Source organism: Aythya fuligula, chromosome 2 (genome assembly GCF_009819795.1).
Source record: "Aythya fuligula isolate bAytFul2 chromosome 2, bAytFul2.pri, whole genome shotgun sequence".
Taxonomy (NCBI): Eukaryota; Metazoa; Chordata; class Aves; order Anseriformes; family Anatidae; genus Aythya; species Aythya fuligula.
In genome coordinates this window covers 123,837,363-123,856,845 of record NC_045560.1, presented here as the reverse complement: position 1 = coordinate 123,856,845, position 19,483 = coordinate 123,837,363, and the positions used below count along the sequence as shown (strand labels likewise).

At 43.3% G+C, this 19,483-nt stretch overlaps 1 protein-coding gene across 2 annotated transcripts in view; it reads right to left on the bottom strand.

Annotated features, from left to right (window-relative positions):
- The window catches only part of LOC116485553 (serine/threonine-protein kinase Sgk3), a 54,343-nt gene extending 36,230 nt beyond the window's left edge, over window positions 1-18,113 (bottom strand). Inside the window, exon 1 of one of the 2 annotated variants that reach the window (XM_032181049.1) lies at window positions 18,057-18,113. The gene's annotated coding sequence lies outside the window, so the exon portion shown is untranslated. Of the gene's footprint in view, window positions 1-17,634; window positions 17,655-18,056 lie in introns of those variants that run through there. The other variant, XM_032181050.1, reaches the window with a different exon arrangement.
- Window positions 18,114-19,483: the final 1,370 nt, after the last annotated feature.

The following is a 19,483-nucleotide window of genomic DNA, read 5'->3' as shown; positions in this document are numbered from 1 at the left end:
GGGAGAGCCCTGGCCAAGAGATAATTTACCTCTGTCTACCTGGCCGCACAGTTTAAGCCCTAAAGCTTTGAATAAAGAGATAAATTTGTCCTTCCTCGCAGCTGAAAACTCTCTGAAGACCAGGCTGTCAAGCGTTTAATCTTACGTAGTTCCTCTCACTACTCCAGAGCTGTGCTCAGCCTAAGTAATTACAGAGCAGCCGTGTGGTGCGTATCCCTAAACTGTAATTTGCCAGAATGAATTCCACAGCAAGTTTATCTATATATTGCATCACACCATACGAACCCCTGTTAAGCTCCTAAACTTTAAAGAAACCCTAGTTTACAGGTTTCTTTAAGTTTCCCTGGCAAGTAATATACATAATGAATCTCGCTTCCACCAACTGCTTCGCAGTACTTGGCTTCTAAGGAATGTTACAAATCCGTGAACTGTGCTGTCTTCCCAACTATTTCAAGTCTTTGTTGAAGAATGCCAGTAAGTGGGTGACAGGGCAGGAAGGGGAGAGAGAAAAAAAAAAAAAAAAAAAAAAAAAAGGATAAAGGAAGGAACCATCTCATCCCATTTCAACTGGATTTCTCCAAGCCCAGTATGAGCAGGTAGCAGTATTCTGAACTATTAAGTGTAAAGTAAAAACTGTTTTCATTGAAAACGTGCTTAAATTAGTACGAAAAACCCCGTCACTGACCAAAGATCAGAAGTATAATCTTAACAGAGGCCTAAACAGACAAAATACAATATAAATAAAAAGCATTGTCATAAGACAAAGACAAGCAGGGATGCAAAAGACTTGCTTAAACATAGCCACGAGCTTTGTTAGAGAGCACTGTTCCCTATGTACATTCTGCAGTACTTAAATATATGTTCAAATATTTACACAACAAGCACAACCCCACTCATTTGGTAAGTACAGTCCAATATTTTTAATTACTGTTAAAACACTGTGGGTCAATTGAGTAAGACCTTGAAATAATCATCTCACTGCCAGCTTCAAACACTGACGTGAGAGCTTTCTGTTTCACTTACTGTATCTTGAAAATACGTAGCCTGTCACATTTAACACAAAGCTTGCTGTCCCACTCCTTCTGCTCAGGGATAACACAACCTTCTTGTCCCAGAAAGGACAATTAATAGAGTCATCAGCTTTGGACACTACGCTGAGATGATGTTTGGAATCAGACACTCCTCCGTGATGGTATCTCGCATACCAGCAGCTCCAGTTAAACCAAATCCATGTCTACACAAAGCTCTACAAAATGCATGAACGTGACAGTGCCTGATGAAGTGATCTTTTAAGTAATTACTGCTAGCCTTTAGCCTATAAAGCCCTAAACTTGGACTTCCCTCAGGAAACAACTGAGGGCCATTGTACTTAACTTTGCATTTGCCAAACGATTTTTATCCAGGAACCCAGCTCCAGCTACCTCCAGCTACACAGCACATTTCCAGAGGACATAACCCTTTGGAAAGCCTCTAGCTGTAACAGATGGGCCTCATGATGACACAGGCATAGCAGCTCGAGGCAAATATTGCCTAAAACCCAAGATTCTCACTGCCACAAAGACCCCATAAAATGTATGAAGACGCATATATACTTGCCCTTTTCTGTAATTTTATGCTTGGTATTTACTTATACTCACACCTTCCATTTGGATTCACCTGACTAATCCATATCCATACCCACCACCTGCTTAGGAACTGGACTTTTACGAGGCTTGGAAATGGGCCAGCTGGGATCAGGCACTCAGCACTGCAAAACACAACAGCAGCGATGTATCTACTGGAGAAAAACGTCTTCTGAGGGACTCCCTGTGTACATGAGATTACCAGAAAACATGGGCTATCAAGAATAAAATCAAGAAGTGACACTCAGTGGGAAAGTGCTTTAGCTGAAAGTCTTAAGAGTTAAAACTCTAGGAAAAAAAAAAAGACGGACGAGACTTAAACTCCACAGTGCACATGCAAGCAACAGTGTCACCAGGTAACTGTTCTTCACCAAAGCTGGTTTTGTAACACTTAATGCATGTATGCATATTAATGGCTTTCATTTAACTCATTTTCATAGTTGCATGCCTGTGCTTATTAGAGGAGTCTGAATAATGGTTCAGTTTTACATGAGCTCTGTAGGAGAAATGTTGTTTTTTTTCCCCTACTTTCTTTTTCATGCTCTAGATCAACCACAAAATGTCTTCAGAATACAGAGAGAGTCTTTAAGTTTGGAGGGACTGAATAAATACTTAAGAGACTGATTTGTGGTGAACACGTACTTCAGCCCCTACTCCCAAACCAACCAACCAACCACCCAAGACTACCACATGCCACCTCAACAAGCACTGCAGATAGATTCAGTATTATTTCAACAAAGCATAAGGTTTTGGATGTAAAGGAGGCTTCCCGATCCTGACTGACATTCACAGCCAGCTGACAGTTTTCCAGAGCTCCAGTCACAAAGATGATCCATGCATTTCAAGGGTGTCCTGGAGCACAAAGGCTGGTGGAGGTCCAAACCAGAATCTACAACACTACATGGCCCACGCTTAGCGTAACACACACCACAAACCAGGGCAATGAAGGGATAACTACAGAAAAACTGCTAAACTACACCATTTCACAAACATCACGGAGCATGCATAACATGGACCAAAAGAATGACAGCAGCACCAGATCAAAGAAATTCTTCGCAGAAAAGAAAAACAGATTAAATCAAGTGAAGCATATGCTGGAGATGAATGCTGGTACACAAGCAGGCATTGTGCCAAAACCAGCAGTGTCACATGGAATTAAAGAAAAACAGGTAAGACTGAATGATTAAAAAGGCGAGTTTATCCCAACCTAGGGGAACATGTATGCCAAGTATGCTGTTGCATACCCTGGAAATGCAGATTGCCTACCAATGCTCTTCAGAGTAATTACGTTTTTTGCTTAGAATATGTTAAGCTCTCAGTCTCTCCGACAGTGCCTTTACACCCCAGGAAGATGAAGCCAACATACAGCACGTACATAGCTCACCCTAGAAGCAACAGCCTTGCTCTGGATGCTCACTGGACCTACGTGGGACTTCTCAACATCCACAGTCTGGGCTGAATGGCCACTCTTACTTGTCTGCTGGGTATCCAGAGCTCCAAAATCAATGCAAACAGTTCACGTGCTGTCCCAGTACCACCTCCAGCAAGAAGAAAGGAGGCATCTCTGGAGAAAGTTGGATGCATGGCACTTTTTACAGGTCCCATCTCAGTCAAGGGACGGCCCTCATTCCTCACACAGTAAAAGAGACTTGGCATAGGAATGCCTCCTCTTCCCCTCCCAAAGGCCACTTTCATATCCTGGATCTTACTGAGCTTCAAGGAGCTTTCATTCCCTGAAAGGCCATGATCACCATGCTCTGAGCTGCTTTCTTAAGCCAGGGCATGCGGCTTTTCTTCATATACTTCATATTTGGTTATGTTGCATATGGTCTTTCATGAGAATCTGTTTCCAACAACAACTATGAGCAAACGCCCAGTAGAGAAGGGAGTTTATGGACTTAGCAGCTACCAGCACACTGTGGGGAAGTATGCATGAAGATCTGGAGACAGCAAATGCAATGTGATGAGCTGAGTGGTGGGAGAGGAAACCTGAACCATTCATTCAACTGGGAAACTTATGTACCTCGAACACAGCAGAGACATCCCTCAAGAGCAAGGTACCAACCTGTAATCCACACCATACCATCATCAGCCTCACATTTTATCCGAAGAAATATTAGAGAACACACAAACATGCAAATCAAGTTAATGTCACAAGCATTAGACAGGATTTTAAGTAATGGAAAATAAAATGAAAATATGAGGACAAGTAAGGCTGTAACTTATCCTTTTTATCCTTTATTACAAGAGTTATAGTTTTTTATACTCTCAGCATATTTTTGTAATATACTCAGTATAATTTTTATCAATGATATTTAGGAAAATTCATTCCTTCTGTACAACACTACATTGTAACTAACAAAACTCTGGGTAATTTGATATAGGCAAGCAGTTTTTGGCAGAAATTGCATAAATGCATGATGGGATTTCAAGATAAAAAAGCAGTATCAGGCAATGAAATACCATATCTGCACTTAAAATACACGTATCCCGATTTTCCTCGCTTAATCCTCCTCATTTCCCTCATACATAAACCAGAACGTAATATTAATATTAATACTGCAGCTTCAGTCATTTTTCAGCTAAGGCAAGCTGAACAATGCATTCTGTCACAAAGCAAACAACTCTGAAGATCAGTTTCTAAAAATTCCTTGCAACGCGAGGCATTTCAAGTGCCGTAAGCTGCCTGACAAGGCTCGCTTCAGATCCGAAGCCCCCTGCTTGCAACCTGCTCACTTTCCCTGCTCGCTGTCCGCCAGGAGATGCCATCCAGCTACAGCCACCTCTTCACTAGGAGCATCGCTAGCTGCAGGTGCATGGATGTACGCCAGTATATAAATACACCCACCCGCACAGACAGCCCTCTGGGCCCTGATCTCTTTTCCCTTACACTTACCATTGCTCACTGAGGTGTGCAGTGCAGAGCAAGCACCCAGCCAAAATCTCTACAAACTTTTTCAGCTGCCAGCAGGAGGATCACGGTGTGAATACTGAGCTCAAGACAGAATCATAGAACCATTTAGATTGGAGAAGACCCGTAAGATCATCGTGTCCAACCACAGATAGCCCAGTTTACCTTAGCTTTCCATTATTGTAGGGATGCATGTTGTAGGTTCTGCTTTGAGCCACCTCTACTTGCTTACATAGAAGTTTTATATGGATTTTACATAGGTTCCAGGTACGTGAGGAAAAGAACCACAGAACTGTAGGGGTTGGAAGCGACCTCAAGAGATCATCGGGTCCAACCTCCCTGCCAAAGCACACTAGACTTGATTTACTAATTTATAAACTGTATAAAGTCCTAAAAAAAATAAAATAAAAAAAAACACACATATAACAAAAGGTCGAAAAGCCCCAACAACTCCCACCTCACAGCATGGTAAGACCTGCCCTTCATTCTCAACACAGACCCTTTGGTACTCAGCTTATAGACGCAGCCCCATAAAACAGGTCAGCTCTCTGAGTCTGCCCAAGATCCCAGCAGTATGTGCAGGAAGGTATGCTAGAGCTAAGCTAAGGATAATAAAAAAAGCTCTCAAAGTAGTAATTCTGTATGGATGTTTCTTAATTCAGCCTCCCGAATCCCGGCTACAGCACGTTCTGCTAGAATTGCAAATACGGGCTCGGGGGAACAAACACGCTCTGGTAAACAAATGCCTTGGCACACAGCGGTATGTAGGTGGGGTCTACCCAGAATGTCAAGAATTCGTTCCTAAATCAGAGAGATGAGCGAGAACACAACCGCTGCATTTCCCTTTCCAGGCTACTTACTGGTTGTTCATCTCTACGGGTATCCTATTCCAATGAAACTTAACAAGGGTGGTGTAGGGGGGCTGCTCCTCGTTTTCTCCCCGCCCCAGTCAATACCTCCACTGGTGGGCATAAGAACAAGAAAGCTCACTTCTTACCGAGATTTTCCACCCTCAAGCTCCTCTCGCAGCTCCTGGTGTGCCCAGCCTTGGGAACCAAGCACCGGCACCGCAGGGAGCTGAAGCCCTACTCTGACAGAAGGAAGGACGCATCACGGCTCTTCTTGTTTGGCAGTTGTTTTCCTATTTTCGTTTGCTCACAACCTCGTCCCAAAATAGCAGCACTTTAAAGGCAGCCTAAGATTTACCAAATAGGCCAGATTTGGATTTACTCTTCTATTAATACCTCTAACAAATTGTTTACGTCAGAAGACGCGTGTGTTCTGCTGCAGCATGGGTACACGTCAACCCCAGAGCACAAAATGGGAAACAACAACTTAAAAATCTCGTAAGCCAAAAAGGACAGAGACTGGGGCAAAATGTACAAGTTTATTATTTTCTGTCCTCACGCTGTTTACTTGTTTATCTAGCCATTTCCTCGGGTCTGTCACGTGCCCAGCCCGTTCCCAATCCACAGAGAATAAGTATTTCCACCTACTAACCACAGGCTGGTTTTTGTTTGTTCTCCAAGCATGAACACTCTCTTTTTCAGTCCTGGGATTCGTGAGTCAAGGTTAAGTGTTTACATGAACTATTAAGTAAGCTCCAGTAACAGATTTCTATAAAGATACATACATCCTGTCCTCTTACATCAGGTAAAACCAACACAATACAGGAGGACGTCCAAGAACAAGCTGGGGCAGAGGACAGAGGCTCAACATTTGGACTCTATAAAACATCTTTCTTTTTATGAGAAATAACACGGCAACCGAGCAGAAGCCAATTAACAGCATATTGTTCATCCTGAGAAAACATCGATCTGAGTGTGAAACATAAGCAAAAGCTAAGTACATCCCTCTAATCTCAATATTAACTCAATACCACTGTTTCATTATGCCATTTTAAACAGGGAAATGTCAATATTTAATCTTCCAGGTCAGTGTTTTTTTTATTGTAGTTGTTAGCTATTTATGGCGTTGGGTGGTAAAGAAAACAGAACAGGGAAAGATATTGTAGGTTACTGCACGGAATACCAATACTAAGTAGGAGAAGTTGTCACAAAATTGTACCCACAGACATCCTGCTTCAAGGTACATACAGCCATTTTAAAGGGACAATAAGAATCCAATAATTTCAAATACATTGTATTTTCTTCATCATTCAAAGCAGTCAAATGTTTTATAGGAAGATGTTCCTGCACCCCGATCTAAACTACCCTGTTTTCCTTCTGCAAAACATGGGAACACATCTCACTCCAACTTCTGCCTTCTCTAACAGCGCTGCACAAATTAAAGTAATTTTTGTAGATGACAGAGCAATTTTAAGCTTGCGTAAGAACACAAAAGAACAAAATGCCAAAGTTTTGTAATTACATGGCAATCTTACTTCACGTCAACTTGATTCATTAAATGTTTTATAAATCTTCCAATTAAGCGAAGGAACATTTTTGTTCTAGGAGCGAGATAAAGAAGTTTGTAAAGCCATGAGAACTGAGCATGTTGTACATCTTGTGAACTGAAGCACTCAGTAAATATACTGCTACAGCACTGATAGTGAAATATGGGAGCTGCTCATCATCTGCACAGTGTTCAAGCAACTACCACAAATCTCTGTTCAGATGCAGGGGCAGTGTTGGTGAGGATCCCTAAACTTGAATACGCACCACGCTAAGCAGAGCCAACAGGAGGGTGCTGGAGGAAGGTGCTGATATCTTTCACTCCTGAATAACCAGTGAAAATTTAACTTCAGTCTGAAGGAGATACCGTGTCAGCGCTCCAGTATCTATCTGTGTCACAGTAGCTCCGCTTCCCCTCAGGTTTGGGATGAGTCACTAGCAGATTTCTACAAATTGCAGCGCTTTATACAAATGAAAGGTACATTTGAATCGGAAGCCCTTCAAAATACCCACTTCAGAAATACTGTTTCATCGTTTACCTCTATATAAATAAGGTTCTTCCTTCCAGCCCTACACTAATCATTTTTTTCTTTGCCACCGATTCATGCCTACCCGCAGACAGTCAAGAACACACACGCAAGATCTGGGAGGTTGGTACCTCTGGTAGGAAATGGCAGTGGTGGGCAGATGCCAAGCCCAGCGGTCCTCACCCACCCCTGTGAAACCGCAGCTGGTTCCTATGACAAAATTAACCCATAAAACCATGACAATTTCTCTCCTCGAGCTTCCCTGTGCTTTCAGTCTGCCTGTCTTGGACCCCTTACCATGCCTGTCCCTAAACACATGCCCTTTGGGAAGAAACACAGATCTCCATTCAAATAAAGTCGGGGTGGATATTTCCATTTCTTCACCCATTTGTCTCTACTATCAATTTGAACTTACTTTCAAAATCAGAAAACACAGCACTGTTAATTTCTCCCTCTTACAAGAATAAGGGCTAATTTTGAAAAGAGAAATGCTTACATACTAAGGGGAAAAATAGTTAATTCTTTAAACATCAGAGCAAGCAAGATGGCTGTTGATACTGCAGATGCCTGGCTCCAGTGTTCTTACATGCATAATTGCTCAGTAAAGCTTTTCATATACATTTTATTGCGTTCATTGTGAACTTGCATAGTTAAACGAGTACCAGATTTTACAATCTTGTTTATGGGAAGGATGCCTCAAGTCACATTAGCCAGAACAACTTAACACTTTTATTGGATCACGGAGTGACAGCAGAGTTTCTATCAACTAACAAAAGGACCAGAAGCTGAGGGAGACAAAAAGAGAGCACAAAAAACATTAAGCTAACGCCAAAGAGAAAGAAATTTTGGACATTTCAAAAAAACACAATCTTGAAAGCATTAATGCACCTACCATGGTGGTACAGAGACAAACTATACCTACTGGATGCTGGAATTGTTGGCATAACAAAACATGAAGATATGAGGATTAGTTATTGAATTTATATAGGACTATATTTTTGTTTTATTGTGTGTCCAGGAAAGCTGAGAGCACAACCCATGGCTTCCTGTAGTGTCAGGGGGGAGCAGACAGGAAAATGTGCAGCACTCCCACTCCTCTACTATATAATGAAGTGAAAAACACACAGAGATTTTCTTTTGTGAGGGAAAAAAAAAAAAGGTGTATATATGTATATGTGCGTGCATATATAGGGGTGGTTCCAGACTTACACAGAGGGAAAATACACCAGAGTAACAAAAAGTCATTTCAGAAAATACTCGTCACTATCTTCTGAACACATAAACTATGGGATTTGTATTTTACACTATAGAATAAAATTGTCAAATACTGCTACATAATCTGCCCAGACCTGAAAAGTTAAGCAGTCAATTTACTGAAGAGCCTTAAACAGAGAATAGACCTGACACTGGTCTGCGGTTACTTCTGTAGAACACTGGCACAGAATATATCCCAAACTTGGAAGAAGTCAGACTAAAGAAACAAACCAAATCCCAGATATTGGCTAAGGAGAATAAAGTAACAAACCAAAGTCTGAATCCCAATAAATTGACTAAGTAGCATTTTCTTTGCTTGTAGTAGTGTGTTCTTGGCTGAGCTTGCTCAGATTCCAATGAACAATAAAATTAAGACCCACTACATTGTAAATCATGGAAACAGCAATAAAAAAGTACCTGCAACACACACTAAAAGATTCAACCAATGCACACGGAAAGGTTTTGCAGTAGAATGAGGAAAAGACCTTGAGTCTTCAAAATTTCCAAGAGGTCTTAGTCATTGTCCCACAGTGGAGTAAGACTGCTTGCAAAGGACAGCCTTTTCATCTAGCTAGGAAAAAAAAATCCCAATTGGTCCACTTCAAAAAAAGACTTGTTACTTTCTTCTGAAAGCACCCCAGTTCTTACATTAATAGCTCATTTGTGTTAACAGATGAGCAACAGCAGAAACACCAGTTTACATAAAAATTTTTGGTAGACAACTCGACAACCCCAGTGAGACTGGAGCTCCCTATGAGCATCTGGGTGCACGCATCAATATGTTCAGGGAATTAGTTTGTTAAAACTATTTTGATCTCTACTTAGGTACATGATATGAAGGGTTGTAAAAAGTAAACATCAAAGTCACAGTCAGTTGTACTTAGCTGTAGACATTAGTACATGTGGATCCTTCTCACACTGCAGCTGCAACTTGTCTCATCTCATCAGTGAGGAATAAAAGCCAGAGCACAGTTCTTTGGGAAAGAAGTTATTTTTAGCAATTTTGTGCAACCTATCTAGCATAATGTGGACTTGATGCAGCTTTCAGTGCCTAGTGCTTGCCCATGACAAAGACAACCGTGTAATGGATGCAGCATCCCAGCTCTGTGTGGTGATCCACACCCACCACAGACGGATGCAGGTTACCGACCAGAGCTGGGAACATGACGTAATGGCACATCTGAAAGTGTGCCTGCTCTTTATTTCACTTTCAAACCTGTGGTAGATCTGCTGGCAGTGGGGACAGTGAGGGACCACGTGGGGCGGCGGCCTGCAGGGTCTGAAGCGCTGCAGGAGCCAGCCACTTGTGCCAGCAGGGCTGGTCTGTTTGAAGAGGCCTGTAGCCACTTTAAAGTACCTAGCAGCACCAGAGTTATCTGTTTGGTACCTCAGATTGAGTTATCACACGGGTAACAAGCTGGACACAGAACTAAAAAGCCTGGAGTGAGACTAACAAGGCATGATACCTTGGTATCTGCACAGCATCAGGAACAAAGGCCTGTGAATTGATGGGAAGCTTTGTCATCCTTTAGACCCACACTCCTTTTATTTCAAAATTAGTTTTTTTAATTAAAAATGGGGAAAATATAGAACACAGCAGATCATTTAGATTTGTTTCGAGGCAAATGGAGAGCAACCAGTTCAGACAGCAAGCTGACTAAGCTCATGAAATGAGAGGGGAGGGAGGGAGCTCATAAATGTAAGGAAGGCAAAGTCACCACACTCAGGTCGGGAACATCTACCTCACAAGAGAAACTACTAAAAGAGAGACGTGAAAGCAGCAGTTTCCTTCCAGGAACAATAAAAGAGAATAACCTGTCCTTGTGCCCTCTAAAAATAAACTACAGAAGTTGCAGAAGGAGATTTTTTTGTATAGTCTTGTGTTTTGGGATCGGAGAGGAGCTCAGGACAAAATGTGAAAACATGGTCACATTGCTAGTGGTAAGTGTAAGATCTCCATGAGTACACAGGCAAAGGAATCAGCATGATTAAGATAGAATTATAATACAAGTAAAAAAAAATGGATAGCAACAAAAAATCCATATATTTGTGTCTTAAGAGCAAGGAAAACCTTGCTGCCTCACCTCCAGAAAGAGAGAGTGCATGCAGGTGCCTACAATGGAAAAAACAAACAAGCAAACACAACAAAAAACAGGTAAGAATAATAGGCAAAATAGAGATTTACAAATTGGCTGGCCTGATGAATTTCCTTCTAGGATGTAGCTCAGGGTTTCAAGAGTTACAGGTCACTCATCAAGGATAAGCAATGTAATACAGCTGAAAACTGGAAACGAGCAAACATAGCACCCACCTTAGTTAAAATGAAATTGCAGACCCAATGAGTCAATTTAACTTCAAATCCCTGGGGAAAAAAAAAAATAATAATCCAGAACAAACGAATTAGCAGCACCTTAAGCTTAACCTGTAGCCAAATGAGATTTGCTAAATCACATTGCTAACCTCCTTTGACAGGCCTTCCAGATAGGTAGAAGAGAAAGTACAGATGTCACATCTTTCCTTTAGTAAGGCTTTGAAATTGCCTCAAGGCATTGTAACAATTAAACTACAGATGCAGAAAGAATAAATAGTTTAGTGTGTGAGAAACAAAGGTTAAATATACAATTGTCAGGATAGAGTACTAATCTCAGAAGACAGAGTGAAATGTTATATACAAGATAGTGCCCACAGGCAGGAAACATCAAATACAGGATGAGGAACAACACGACAGCAGGCTACAGTAGGTCACAAGAGACAAGTACCAAGCTGTTCTAAGAAAGGCAAGCGTTGTTATGAGATATCAAAAGAAGTGTTGGAGTGCAATGCCTGCGCATCATCTGCTGAACTCAAAAAATCTTCTACTTCACTCTGCTTGTAGCTGAATCCCTAGGAGACACATGGACCCACCAGAAAGCACCTAGGGAACAGCAATGAGAATGCAAAGTAGTCCTGAAATTATGATCTAGGGGTAGGGTGAACAAGGTAGTTCTTAGTAGAGGGGGAAAAAGATGTAAGGGGTGGATGTTATTTTACAAGACTTCTACAACAAGAAGGGAATTGTCTCTTTTTCAGAGAACTATGGATGGGATAAGTCCTAATGAGCTTATAATGAGGACCTGGGGGTGGCGGCTAGCAGCACCATAGGAGAACATCCTTCAGTCTGGCTTCAACTGAAAGGACTCCAAGAAGTTCATGTTCACCCAGCAAACCGAACCAAAACATGGTAAATGGAAAGGATCAGATGGCATACTTGACCACTGCATATTGACCATTCCCACTGACATCTGATGTGACATACGGGTGTCTCTGGTAGCTCTGTAAACAATCTCTGGCAAACAATCCCAAAGCACTTATTCCTTAGCTACATCTGCTTTAAAATACCATTGGTAATAATCTGTGCCCCCTCCAATGAAGAATGTCTGGGGGCTTTCTGACTCTTACAAAAACAGCAGAAGCAAACCAGAAGGCCAAGCAGCCAAGCCATCAATCGCTCCCAGCTCCTGAGTCATAAAGCAGTCACCAAGACAAAGAATGCTCCAGCTTCCCATCGCCAGTTCCTCATTTCTTGTCAACATATTTTTAATTCTCGATGCAACTTTTTTTTTTTTTCTCTAAGAAGGGTGAAATTGTGCACATGTCCATGTGTGTGTGCAACTGTCTTTGAAAGACACCTCTTCATGTTCTCAGACACATGGCCAGCCTCTTTTCCTTACGAGGCCCTTGCTCTGCAGCAAAGGAGCTGCCAGTGCACCTTCAAAAATACTCAGCACCTACACGTTCCTTATCAAGGACTGTTTGGTTTCCTAACCTCACGTATCCAGCATGATTCCCTGCATAATTATTTGTGCTTTGGCTGGGTGATTGGTGATAGAATTTCTTTCAGGTCACTTCAAGTGATACCCCTACACAAAATATTAAAATAATTTTTGCACATGTCGACAAGTTTGCAACTTCATTTCTGAGTAAAACCCTGCAAGTGTTATGCCATTCCTTATTTCACCTCTATTTTAATTCTTTATAAACTAATTCATACAAAATATGGAAAAAAAGAAACAACCTCATGTACTATCAACAAATACAATTAAAATATTTACACACAAATTCTGGATACCTTTTAATACACGAGAAAAGCTACAGGATTCTGTTTTTATTCCCAGATAATTAAACACCAGGGAGGAGGTCTGAGGGCATCAGACATAAGGAGTATCTTAACCGAGGATCCTAGCCAGCTCGTGTTGCAGAGCTATGCCTGCAAGACAGGCCTTATTTACACATTCTGGGGAAGTACTCCACAAGTTTAACATTTTAAGGCTGTTCATGAATTTCTAACAGCCTCTGTCAGTTCACATAAAATGTGCTTAACTACCCAGATGCTGTAACCCAAACCAAGCGGATCATAAATCTGACGGCATTCTGAACTGGCGTAGGTTAAGGCAGGCTTCTAGTTCATATTTACACTGCCTTGGATGTGTAAATTAAAATCCAAGCAGAAAAAAAATATTTTTAATTGGCGTGGATGGTAGGTGAACTCTTTTGTTTTCAGTCTGCCTTCTGATTTTTAATTGGGTAGAAAGCTACTGTAAATATTTTCCTCTTTCTCACCACTTCTTCCCAAGCATTTCTATAAACAAGCGAGGTATTGTTTTGCTGCTATACACTACATCCCACACACCCCAAACCAAAACAGAGAAAAAGTACACATTCAAACTGCTACAGGGCACTCAGCTTGCTATAGATTTTTCGACCACACTTCACAGCAACTTGCACACCTCCACATAAATCGATCAGTGCAAGTTATAGCATATTTTTACCTTTGCTTTTCATTATAGGCTGAAGGAGGGAAAAGTAGACTTGGAAACCTCAGCAAGCGAACCTAGAAAGATTTGCTCAGCGGCCTCTGAATCGCTGGTCAACAGCTCTGTGCTGCTCAAAGCACAAGCACAAGTGCATCACTGTTCTCTCATTTAAATGTAGAATAATTCTAGGATTCATGGCAATGCCAGCTTAAACTTAGCTCTAAAGAAACCCTTTGTTTTCAAATAAACCAGTGCCCGGTTTTAGATAATTCTATAAAGAATCCCATTCATCCACCGCATAACATATTAGTTAACATGAAAAGAGCACCAAGAAGGCAGCCAACTTCCAAAAATTTCTGAAGTCCGCCCCATCTATTTAGCATATGCCTTTAGAGTTATATATAATGTGTGTGTACGCATACGCAAGATGTAAAACATCACTGGGAACAGCTCCGTTTGTTCTCGACACAAACACTTCACACTGAGACGTTTGAAAATTTGCGAGCACGTCGGCCACCCTCTCCTGACAGAGCCACGCAATTACTCATTTTTTCTGTCACGCGTCCAAGCCCCACGTGATTTTTTCAAGGCACGCTACCGAGGGCCAGTTCTGCGGTCTCCTTCCAGAGGAGCCCCACATGTTTTCAATAAGGGCTCTGAACACGGAGGGATGGCAGAGAAGACTTGTTAGACGCAGCGAGTCCAAAGAAAACAGAAAACATTTTAAATATAATCAAGATGCACCACTCCTGCTCTGCAGCAAGGAAGCAGAAGTCCCCCGGTCCTTTGATGTACTTGTCTCCAGGCACTTGACAGCCTGGGTGCTTCTGCCAGGTAGCTTTTATTTCTGAGCTGTTCTAAAACGTCTCCATTTAGTACTTTCTGGTAGCACTCCAAACTTCTGGGCTTAATGCATCTTCCTTTTGCAAGGTATGATTAAATCCCATCCAAAAGTGATTTTTTGTCTTTAATTACCTCTTATCCCAATTCCACGCTCCTTCCAACATTAAAGAAGAACATATAACATAAGCTGGAAATTCCAGAGCATTTAAGTATTCATTTTCTGAATGCTCAATCCTTTCTTATTTACTAATCTTAGTAAGAAACATATTTAAGGGCTCGATAGCAATCCTTGTTCATAAATCGCAGAGCAGGAGACGGGGCCTCCTGGTAGGTAACACTAAGTTGAGGCTGAGACTTTTTTTTGGTGGCATCTCCCATGGCCCAAATAAACAGTTGTCACAGTAATGCTGTGCGATAGGCAACATCACGGACCAACAAAGCTCACACGTCCCCCAGACACAGCTTCTCCTTCAAATAATACTTTCAGCAAAGATTAATGGTGCAAAGCTGTGAGATAGCCATCAAGGTAGTTTCTGAAAAACATGAACTGTTTCCACCTGGTGCCATGTTTTAACAGCAAACAGGAAAGTTGTAAGACCTAAAAAAAAACCTGGCACACACTCTGTGTATATTTAGATAACAGATTTTGCATCCTGTATTGTTTAGAGAAATATAAATATTTGGGAATAACTTCAATTCTACAGTAGTTCAATAAATACTCAAATATGAGGTATAACCACATAGACCATTATTATGGTCTGTATGTATATCTGCAATATACCATATTGCAGAGGTATAACCACATGGGAACATTTTGGCAGGCCCTGTGCCACCTTATTTCTCAGCTGAGACCCACCTGCACTTGAGCAGCACACCACAGACAGCGCCGGGTGCTGGTACTCCTTTGATTTGTTTTACTCTGAGAGAAATGTAACGGTGTGTGAAGTTACACCACTCCTACGGTGGCAGTGTTTTGCAATAGTATTTGGCAAGGCAGTTTGTACTAGCAGGTTGCCGGTCACCCTCACAATTTCAAACAAGGCTGCCAAAAATAAGATGTGTTATCTCTTTGAATAAAGGAGCTTTGAAATGAACGTAGACACCAGTGTTTCTTATCCACACTTTCCCCAAAAAAGCAGGTGCTTTCCTGCCCTAAGACAAAGAAACACTGTCCTAGCAAAACAAAGCACTGCAAGTATCACAGAATGAGGAATTTCCCTCTCATCCTCAGATGATCTGTGCCTTAAAGACCCAAGGGAAAAGGCCACTCGAAGATATAACCTTATTTTTTCTTCCTCCCTTAACTAGCCAAGCGTCACTCCTCTCTTCAAACACGGAGGATGTGGAAATTCCCACCTCTGATAACAGTCTTATCACCAGCAACCAAGCCCTGTGAGATGTGGCTCCTAGGAAGCACAGGGAGCGCTGCAGCAGCCAGGTTCCTGCTGCTGCTCCTCAGTTCGGCCTCTGGCAACTTGCAGCCTCTTCCACCAGACGGCCCAGGTTAAACACAGGGGCAGAAGCACGCCTCCCACTCGCTTACCTCAGCCTCAGGTGGGGGAAGACGTGGGTTTGATCCCCCCTGGGCACAAGGAGCAGGAGGCCAGGTTTTGATTACAGCCTACCCTTCGGGAGTCCCACCGCCGCCTGCTTGTTATGGCAGGGTGCAGGCTGGTTCCTCTTCTGGCGATGTTTTAAGGAGAAAGCCTGCACGACCGATCCTATCAGCGTGTGTGTGTGTGTTTACAGCATGCTTGCCAGGTGCCCCAGTTTCGTGATCTCCTAAGAGCTTTGATGCTCGACTCCAGCAGCTCTAGATAAGGTGCTTACAAACTTTCTGCTTCAACAGGGAGACACGCCACGTTCAGGACGGTTTTGGAGTCAGGCAGACACCGCGTAAGGTGGTTTGGAAGACGTGGGTACATGAGGTCTGTCTGCTTGGGGATTAGGGATGCAAAGAAGAACCCGATTAACACGTTTTTAAGTGTTCTCACACTATTCTCCAGCCCTTCAGTTCTGCTTTGGAAAGCGAACGTGTTTGCTTTGCGGGTTATTTTAGCATATGGATGCTACTCAAACTAGAACAAAATGAATCCTTCAATGCAAACACTCCAAGTGCTAACTTCAGACAAAAACAACATATTGCTTTACTACAGCTCAGTCTATATAAATACATAGATTACTTATGCCAGCTTCTAGCTTCCTTGATCCACAGAAAAAAAAAATCATAGCAGATTAAGTCTTCAATGGCTTATGAGCATCCAAAAATTTAGTCAAAAGACCAACCAACAGTGGCTTTGCTTTTGGGAAGCTCCCACTCCCTAAAAGCAACATTTTTCTAAAGGCCAAATTAGACAGCCAAAAATAAATATTAATTCACAACTACAAAAATGTATAATCTGATCTCGATTTATATGCAGAAATGCTGGGCATTTCTGTACAAAACGCCTTGTCTCCGTGGGACAAAAATGCCCCGCTGCTTTGAATGCAAATTATAAAACCGAAACCATCTGGAAAATGATCTGGGATATAGGCAGGATAACCCAGGAAAGTGCTGCTGTGTGGATGCGGCTGAGGGATCAGAGCTTATTAGAAGCTTATCCCATGTGGATGGGATGGAAAATAAGATCTGACATACTCCCTTACACAGTGATGATTAACCTCAACTTGCAATTAGCATGCGTGGCATTAGGAAATGACAGATGATTTCCATCATAAATCCTAGATCCCAGGGGAGACAAGAGCTGCTACGCGTCTATTTTTATTTGCTAAGACCTATGACATTTTATTTCATACACTTGATTTGGGGAATTCAGCATATTCTGTTGAAACATCTTGTTGCTGGGTCAAGTCAGCTACCTAGGCTGAAACAATCCTGCATGCTAAAAAACAGCAATCACTATTTTAAACACACGCCGTTACAGTCAAATTATCCACCTACTTGTGGATTGACTTCAAACAAGTCAAAAAACGAGCAGACTAGTAATTTTAAAGTGCCCGCATCTTAAGGCTTGAACTACTAGCTCCCTGCGCTACATTATTTCATAAGCAGATGACAGCAGAATGGGCTAGAAAACACCCAGATAACGTCTCGCATGGGTCCTCTGCAGACCTCTGCTCAGTGAGACGTGAACATCCAGCCTCTTAGAAAGCCACCCATCCTTAGAGAATGAAAATGCAGCCAGCAATCACGAAAAGCAACAACTCCTATCAGCTGCTGATTGCCAAAGCCAAGATCCCCTCCGAGCAAATCCCATGTGTTACAAGTCTGGATGTCGCCCGTGTACATACCACTCCTGACAGCTCTCATTTTCCTAAAGAAACACTTAATCCTCTTTTAAGATAACAATAGACACTGATTATAACAGAGTAATATGGAAGAAAATTAAACAGAAGGGTTGTCGGTGTCTATTTTGAGTACAAGATGCATTTCCATGCTGCTTCAGTGCTCAGAGCACGTAATGAGGCTGTAGCACTGACGAGAGAGGAATACAGAGGCTGCTGACTGCTTAAGGCTGCCAACAAGTGCATATTCATGCTCTTCATACGCTCCTAAAACTTCAGGGAAAGCCAAGCTGCGGAGCTGAGGCACAAACAAGCCCCGCGGGAGCACGCAGACCTCTGCGAGGGGAAGCCAGCGAGAGGGGTCTCGCTGCTCCCCGGGGGGCTGCAGCAGGGCTCCCAGCAGCCCTAATGGACGAGCCCAGCCTTACCTCCTGGCCGCCCGCTTCCAGCCCAGCGTCGCGGGCTCCTCCTCGCCGCGGCCCCGGGGCTCCCGGGCGGGGCCGGGGCCGGGACCGAGGCCGGGGCTGGAGCCGGGGCTGGGGCCAGCGGCCGAGCCGCCCGCACCGCCCCCGCAGCCTCGGGGTCAGGCCGGGACTCGCGGCCCCCTGGCGGCCGGGGAGGGCTCCGGGGGCCCGGGAGGGGAGAGCGGGGAGCTGAGGGCGGGGAGGCGCTGCCACAGGCTGCCCGGGGAGGCTGCGGGTGCCCCATCCCTGCAGGGGCTCAGGGCCAGGCTGGATGGGGCCCTGGGCAGCCTGGTGTGGTGGGTGCCGTCCCTGCCCATGGCGGGTGATGATCTTCGAGGCCCCTTCCAGCCCGAGCCCTTGGGGGATTCTCCGATACAACACACCCGTCTGAAGGGCCCGGCCTGCCAGCCTCTATGGGAAGTGTTTAAAAGCATCTCCTCTCCCCCCCCTTCTGCCTTCTTGGCATTATTTCGCTTCTTTTTCAGCGCGGTTGCTCTCTGTGTTCATTTCTCGCAGCAGGATGTGGTAAAATTAGGGCTACCCGTTTGTCTCCAGCAGCATTTGCTGTTTCTCTTTTGGCTGCTGTTTCTGTGCTTCCTGCCACACTTTCCCCTCCACGTATTTCCACAGGATGCAGCCCCCCGCCACAAAAAGTCCCACCCTTCGTTTTAGCGACCCTGCCTCGGAAAACCGTGCTCCACGCTGGTCATTCTCAGTACGCCCGTCTGAGATTCCCTCGTGGCACACCTGTGAGGGTGGTAACAGCTTGGAGGCTTCACAAAAAAAGCAGAATTTCAGGAGGACCTTGGAGAGGGGCCATGAGACCAGGGAGCTGCTCCGAGCACAGAAGTGGCACAGATGCGGTTCCTGAGTGGCAGCAAGAAGAAGGCAGAGACTGCTGAGAAAGGCAGCAGCTCCTGACATGCAAGGAAGGCAGAGACTGTAGGATGGGTAAAAGTGAATCCTAGGCAAAGAACTTAGTCCAATGTCCCACTGCAGTTAATCTATGTCCTACTGTATCTTAACATAACAATCACCACCCTACAGGCTCCCTTCAGCACATTTTGCATGGCTCTTTCCTTTCCCTCTTGCAGAGAAGCAAAGGAGTGAGGTGAAATGTTATAGCTAAAAGCCACGTGTGTTTGATGAAATATCAGAACAAGTAGTTCTTGTCAACTTGGCATGATTTCATACAAGTGTCATTGTTGCTCTTTTAATTTACAGATTTTGCTAACATGTTTTTAGTGGGAATGCTACTTTAGCTGATCATTATGCCCAGTCATTTGACTGCACCTGTAACTCACCTCTGATCTTTGCCTTTTCTTTCATTTACCACCACTGTCTGGAATTGTGCACTTGAGCTGATTCAATAATTGCTGTTGGGTTGAACA